The sequence below is a fragment of the Diachasma alloeum genome, unplaced genomic scaffold (genome assembly GCF_001412515.2).
Source record: "Diachasma alloeum isolate Michigan unplaced genomic scaffold, Dall2.0 Dall_scaffold_00195, whole genome shotgun sequence".
Lineage (NCBI taxonomy): Eukaryota > Metazoa > Arthropoda > Insecta > Hymenoptera > Braconidae > Diachasma > Diachasma alloeum.
Window position 1 is genome coordinate 2,218,899 of NW_021680360.1, and position 7,987 is coordinate 2,226,885.

Genomic DNA, 7,987 nt, shown 5'->3' on the forward strand with positions numbered 1-7,987 from the left:
CTACCGATTGGTGATAAAATTTTTTGGAAATAATGAAATAGGGGGGATAACGCCTTTTTGCCAGGGGTGATTTTTCAAAAATTTATTTTAAAAAAAGTACTAACTAGCAAATGTTTTTTATTAGCTCGCAATTTTCTTCAAAACTACTTCAATGAGGAAAAAAATAAAAAAGTTTGGAATATCTATACATGGGGGGCTAATTGATCGGATCTCCTAAATCACCTCACCCACCGCGAAGCCTCGAGCCCTCCAGAGCCATCTAGAATCGCCCAGTACCACCCAACACCGCACATCTAGCGCTGTCAGGGGTAAGGCCTCACGAAACTCGATGGTTTGCACCTTTGAAAACCTGCATAAACCGGTCTCGCGCAGAAGCGAAACGGAAGCGCGCGGGCCACAGGCCGTGGGGGGATGCATGGGGGTCTCGGATAGCAGGCCGCAGCCGTCGCTGGCACGCCATCCCGTTCACACAAACGCACGTGCACACTCTCAATGTCTGTTTTCGTGACGACGACCTGACCTCTGTGTGCGTGGTCATAATCTCGTACCCCCCCACCCCCCGCCCCGCCCGGCAGGCCACGCCAATTCTGCTTGCGCAGCCTCAGCTCCCCCTCCCTGCGCCGCACCCCCTCTCACGACCCATTCCCCCCCCTGGTCCCGGCTTAATCATACGACGTAGTCGCCCCGGCAAGGCTGCAGCGTGACGTCACGCGCGTTTGTACGAGGAAAGGGCGTGCAATGGCCGCGACATGCAAGCAGTTTCTCACACACATGTGCCGACACAAATCCCTGAGAATTGCCGGAGCGGTGCGGCAGAGGGGGGCGTAAGGGGGCCGCAGCGGCCGAGGGCGACTGGAGGGGGGGGGGTAGAATTTCAAGGAGCATTTAGGTTTTCTCTTCTCGGTATAGCTCTGTGTATTTTTCCCATGTTTACAAACACGACTGCCATGTTTCTGAGAATGTTACAACGAATGTTGAATACTGAATATTTAAATATTCAATCGTTCAATCGTTTTATTCATTCATCGAAGGATTAATAGCTGATCTGGATCTGGTACGGGCGACTGAAATGGAGCGAATGATCACAATTTATCTTTTTTTTAATTCATTCTCAGTCGGAATGGGGGTCGACCACGTGACTCTCTTCGATTTCCCAGTCACGTACTCGCTGGGTGACTACAAACTGCTGATGACGTCATCGTCATCGCGACACGCACATTTTAACATACGTATTATTCTGATTGTCGGGTGGGTGATGGTAACCATGGTTGGGGTGAGGCTTTTTCGGTCAATCGAGGGGAGGGGATTCAGGTGGATTGGCGTTTTTTTAGGTTCAGGTGGGTTTTATGGGTGATTGTGTAGTCATGTAATCGTGGATGGATATTTTTGTCTGACAACGTGGGCTTATACGCACATGTTGGGGTACTCTTGTGCGATAATACTGTTGGCAGAGTTGCCGCGATAATCTTGGCGGAGGGGGGGATTATGGTGCGGGTTGAAATCGCTGATTTAAATGGCAGTTTTTTTTAGAGTGGAATTCTCGCTCGTGTGACGTTCTAATCCATTCAGAGCAGCTCTGAAGGGGAGACATTTTGAATGGTTTATTCGGGATTTTGTTGAGTTTGGTAAATTTTATTCATGAGGAGATTGCAAAAAAGGCACTCATGACGTAATTTCTGGCATGTTAATGATATTGTGGAGATCTATTTGTATTGGGGGTTTCGCATGTGAAGACCAAAAACAAATATAGAATTCTTAAATATTGAATAAATTTGGAAATAAAAATGAATAAATTCTGGAAATTTGAATAAACATCCTTAAAGTAGCTTTGAAGCCTCGAGAATTTTAAGAATATCCACTGCTATTGAGAATTAATAAACAATTTACATAATTATACTTGTAATCATAACTACAGACTCTACGAAATGTTTTTTAATTTAAAAAAACATTGAAAAATCGCGAAATTCAATGCAGAATGTTATTTTTGTTGTATTCCCTCTTTGAATAACATTTTAATCTGTTGACTGCTTTCTTGAATAGGAGAAATTTCCATTAACTCAGTCGTGATTTTATATTTTAAATTCCATTCATTGGATTTTAGTTAATGAAGAGAATACAAAAACGATTGGATTCATGACGTAATTTCCAGTGGACATGCTGTTGAGAATTGATGAGCTATTCACATAATTTTATTTGTAATCATAACTACATACTACATACTCCATGAAATGTTGTTAAATTACAAAAAGAACGTTAAAATATCGAGTAATTTTTCAACGCCTGGCAGAACATGATCGACCGTTCTTGAAATAACTTTCATCATTAATGCTTGAGGAAGATAATCAACATAAAAATATCAATGTTGCTGAATGCAATTCTTGTTATGTTCCCTCGTTGTGTAACGTTTTAATTCATTGATTGCACTTTTAAATAGGAGAAATTTTCATTACTTCATTCGTGATTTTATATTCTCCATTTTATTTGTTGGATTTTAATTAATGAAGAGAATGTAAAAATGATTGGATTCATGACGTAATTTCCTCTACATCTCAATGAAATTACAGAAATTCATTTGAATACAGAATTTCTCATGTGAAGCTTAAAAAACCTTAAGGATGGAGAAATTTCTTTTAATAAATGAATGCTGAAAAATAAGGCATTCTTTTCAAAATAAAAAATGAAAATAAAATAACGAATCTGACAAAAATACTACTACTAAATATACTGTTCATTTTATTAATTGGATTTTAATTAGTGAAAAGAATACAAAATTTTTTTTATTAATATCGTTTACATCTCATTGAAATTATAGAAATTCATTTGAATAATGAGTTTCACCTGTGAAGGCCAAAAAACGTTAATGACACAATAATTAATTTCAATAAAAAACTGTTGAAAAATAAGGCATCCAATCCCAAGAAAAAAAATCCAAATAAAACTGCTAACACATCTCAAAAAGGAATTCTTGCATCCATTAGTCATTCTCCGCTCTTCCTTCCATTTATTAACTTTTAATTCACAGAGACTAAAAAACGACTGCATGACGTAATTCCATCTCCATATCAATGAACCTATGGAAATTCATTCGAACCGAGCGTTTCACGTACGGATCCCCCCGAAAAAAACTTTAATGATGAAAAAAAGGTACAAGAACCTCGTAGAAATAACCTAAGCCAACCTTTCCTCGGGTCAATATCGCAACGGATTCCCGTGGTGTGCGAGAACGAGAGAATAAAGACCGGAAAAAACAGAAAGAGACACGCAGTCCCCCCTGGGTGTGCGCGGGGTGTCCGAGGAAAGTAGTCGATGTTTCGCATGGAGGTTAGTACCGTGTCGGTGACGCTTTTTCGTCGGAAGGTTAGTAGACGATGAACCGGATTGATTTTCTCTCTGGGGCGAGAGCTCCCTGCGACGCTACGGGTTGCATTTTTTTTTCTCCTCCGCCCCAGTGACGTCACGCAAAAATATATCGCCACGAAATCGGCAAAAACATAATTGTTCTCCCTGGAAAAATTGAATCGATTCTCATTTAAACCCCTCGAAACGAGGAGAGTGTGTAGAAGCGAAATAAATCGCCGGAATTATCGCACTTCCGGCGCAGGTCTGGAGTCCACCCATTGGCTCCAACAAATATTCGATGGCGCGGCATATATATATGCGCAAACGTTGACTGGAAAAATCGCAATTGATGGCTGTTGGGCGGGTGGAGGGACTCGGCAACGTTGGAGTGAGCCGTTGGTACGTCCAACGTTGCCAGACACAACTACGGGGCGCGCGCTCGAGTGTTATACCAACTAGTGTAAAATCGTCGTCTCCTCTCCCCGATGACGTCACAGGCCGCACGATAAACCGAGGCACGTAGCCACTGCCAGCCCGGTTTCCACCGCCAGAGCGTGACTTACACTCGAAAAAAAATATCACTTCAATACCTCAACTCTTTCGCGGCGCTGATTTTTTTTTCTCTCTCTCTCGATTTTTCATTTTGCGAATTCTTGGGATTACGTTATCACTTCGTAAACGAGCATTCCAGCACTTTTCTCGTACAGATAAGGGTATATTTAATAACAGAAATATTTATGCAATCAAGTTATTAATGGGAATACAGCAGTTCTCAATGGACCGATAAAACGCCGCGGTTTAGCTATTAATACATTCTAAATTTTCCACCGGGGTTTTTTTTTCTTGCTTTGGAGTTTTTACATCCACTTAATCACCGCATATCTCGCTGAACTGCGTGTCTAGGGAGATGGTGACGCGGGAGGGGGAGGGGGAGAGAGATGGCGAAACTTGGTGGCTCGTTACGTCACTTTTAATTATCTCTTTGAAGTGTGCTGTATCGGTTTAAGGAAAACTGGTGCGACAGAGGGGAGGGGAATGAGTGAAAAAATTATCTCGCTTGATTGTGACAGTGGCGAACGAGGCATCTCGAATTTCGCGGGATACGAAATGCTGATGAATGCGGCAGATTTTTTTTTGTTTATTTCGGCGACTGAAGGGGCTCGTCGGGGGGGGGGGGGACAAATTTCGGGGGTTAGGGGGCATTNGACAAATTTCGGGGTTTACGGGGCATTGAAATGATGTGAGACAATTATTTTTCATATCGTGCCAGCGTAATGGGTTCAAGGTCGGGCGGATTTCTCTACTCTAGACGGAAATAAATGGGGGCACATGAATATTTCAATGTTTTGAATGAAGAATTGAGATGACAGGGGCGCAATCGATATTTGGGGAATCGGATTTGAGGGGGATTAATTGGGGAATGGCTCTGTGGAAGCGCCTGATGATTCCTGTCATTTTAAAAGTGTCCCGGGGGACAATTTTTACGGATGTCATGTAAAAGTCCTCCCAAGACCAGTAAATAGCCGGATATTTATCGGTAAATTGTTGGCGGGGTAGAAACGTAACTTGAATTTTGAAGATTAAGGATGTTTATCCAAAATCGCAAATACTTAAAAAAAAATATTTTTTTAACCGAGAGATGAAGATATTCCCTTCACTTTGATGGAAATTTCGGTCCACCAAATTATGTTCGTTATTTAGAAATGAAATCCTATCCTATTTTCCTGTTTAATAAGATGAAAGAAACGTGAAGTTGTTTTATATCGAAATATCTCGAAACTGCCTGACCGCGAATCCTCAATTCTGATTGCTGAAGAATGATGGAGTCACAAAGACCATAGCAACGACACCATGGTTTCTTTCTTTCCAGGTTTAGTCATTTCACTAGTGAAGTGGTAAAAGTCGATTTTGACTATTGGCCAGTTTTCAATAAATATCTCGGCATCTAAGGGAAATAGCGAAATTGTTGTACTTTCCTTTTTTGTAGCTCTCAATTTGCTCTACAAAAAAGGTTATGACAAAAATTTTGCTATTTCCCTTAGATTTTGAGATATTCATTGAAAACTGGGCAATAGTCAAAATCGGCTTATACCGGTTTACCACTTCACTACTGATTTGTTTATATTATTTAGTAAACATGCGTTTGGAGTTTCGTCGTAAGACCACACAGACGGTCTCTCCAGGAAGGGTGACCTCATACTTTAATAATCAAGTAATAGAGTTCAGTAATATGACCGTATTGTTTTTGCCCATTTCAATAAACTGCCCTGGAAATTTCCGTCAAAAATTATCAACAGTGCATCATGTATTGAAGATGGGACTTCCAGTGGTGGGAGCGTCACAACTGCGACGTTTACGATTTATTTACGTCTGGCCGAGTCGATAAATTGTTTGAAAGAAAAATGATTCCAAGAGAGGGAGTTATCACATCCTCGCCTGTCTCGCTTATCGGGAATAATCTCACTTTTCGTAAATAGAGACTCATGTTACCAACTCGTGTTCACGATGATGTCAGATCGTTGATGTCATTTCGACTCCAGAAAAGTCAACATCGTGAAATTAATAACTGAGGTGGCGAATCATCTCGCCGGAACGAAACAAAAGGCGTGAATGAGTAAAGAAAATTCACCCCGGTGTAAGGCGGTCAACGACTGGGGACTGGGTTGTAAATAAATTGCGTAACGCGTTTTAAAATCATACGAGAGACCGAGCACGGTGAAATCGAGCTGGTGAGGTACAAAGTGTCTCTTGTTGTGTTCTGATGCTGATGTTTGTAATAATAGTAACGTAGGGTATAAGAGCGTGAAGGCACCTGGTGAGATAAAAATCCGATACGTCAATGCTTGGGGGGGTTTATCTGGACATTATCACGCGTGTTAAACCTCAACGGTGATAAGCCCATTCGTTTTATTTATTGAATAAATTCCCAGGTGCATATCGCATGGCGGAGTGCAGATAAGAAGCACGATCTTCATAATTTCTCTTATTTAATTTCAATTTTTATCTGGAAATGATTTGGGTAAAATGAGCATTCTTGACGCGTCAATATCTCCTGAGCAAATGCCATGATTTTTGTGAGTCATATCTCATTTCGAAGTCGGGAAAAATATCTTTGAAGTGAAAAAAAAATCGTTGAACTTTTCGCTGCCAATTTCGAGATATTAATTATTCAAAATAGCCTGTTTGACCCGTTTTGTGCGAAATTTTTGCATTTATGGGGTCTTCTGAAAGGATTAATGTGATGATTATTAATAATGAATTTATAGTGACGAATTCAGTGAGGAAATAGACGAAGCGTTTATGTTTTCTGATGCGTTTTTGCGAAATATCTCGGGATCCAAGAGAGATAGCAAAATTTATTTCAAGAGCTTTTTTGTAGCTCTCATTATCCTCTACAAAAGATATCTTGATCAAAATTTCGCTATCTCCTTTAGAATCTTAGATATTTATCAGAATACGAACCTAGAATGGCATTTAACTACGTCATAAGCTCGGGATGGTAACTCGGTATTGGTCGAGTGAGAAAAGCCAATCATAGGCCGATGCGCGCGCATGAATTTGATTAGGTCGGTTACAATACGCTATGTGATTGACGCGAGCATTTAACGTCTAGTTTCTGAATTCCTTGGATTTTTATTTCCATAAAATGAATTATATCACAACAAATCGAACGTCTTGTCACCATTAAACAATCTAAAATATTCTCTCCCCACGAACAACAAAAATTCCACCAGTAAAAAAAAAAACCCCTTTCATTCAATAAATAAATTCGAATAAATCCAAAAATTGTACGAATTCTGTATAAAACCAGATCCTCACTATTAAAAAAAATAGAACACCTTGCATTCAATTCATAAACTCGAATTAAAACAATAAACAGCCAACCACCGCCCGATGTGCGCGCACCTTAAAGGGACTTCAGCATTTACCATATTCAATTTTTGAATTCCTTGTGTTTGTATTCCCACAAAAGAAATTATTTCCCAACAAATTGAACCCTTCCATCAACATTACACAATCTAAAATATTCTTCTCTCACGAATAACAAAAATTCCATCCATTAAAAAAATGAACCATCTTTCATTCAATCATAAACTCGACTTGAAACAAAAAATGAGGAGCCAATCACCGGCCGATGCGCGCGCACAAGCTAGATTAGGTTTGCTCCAAAACCCCCTGTGATTGGTCCGTGCTGTCACGTGACCCTTTTAACGAGACTCCAGCGTTTAATATCCAATTTTTGAATTCCTTGGATTTTTATTCCCATAAAATGAATTATTCCCCAACAAATAGCCCCTTCAACCAGCATTAAACAATCTAAAATATTCTTCCCCCGCACCAAAAATTCCACCCATAAAAAAATAGAACCCCTTTCATAAACTCCATAAACTCGAATAACCCCAAAAATCGCGAGAATTCTGTACAAAACCAGGTCGTCAGCGCATGGAATAAAATTTCCCCAGTGTAAACCGTACTTTTCAGTTGGCACATTCGCGATCCCGGTCCAACCGGCTTTACAATCTCTCCCCCCTCTCCCCCCCACCCCGTATGTAAACCTCACCCAACTGAGCCAACACCATAATGCCCTCTCGCTCTCTCATCACCCAGTGGATGTGCGGGGGCAGGCGGAAAGCGGAGCCTGTTTTTT

At 40.6% G+C, this 7,987-nt stretch overlaps 1 protein-coding gene across 3 annotated transcripts in view; it reads left to right on the forward strand.

Annotated features, from left to right (window-relative positions):
- The window catches only part of LOC107048630 (filaggrin), a 65,880-nt gene that overhangs the window by 25,004 nt on the left and 32,889 nt on the right, over nt 1-7,987 (forward strand). The gene's annotated exons all lie outside the window — the stretch shown is intronic.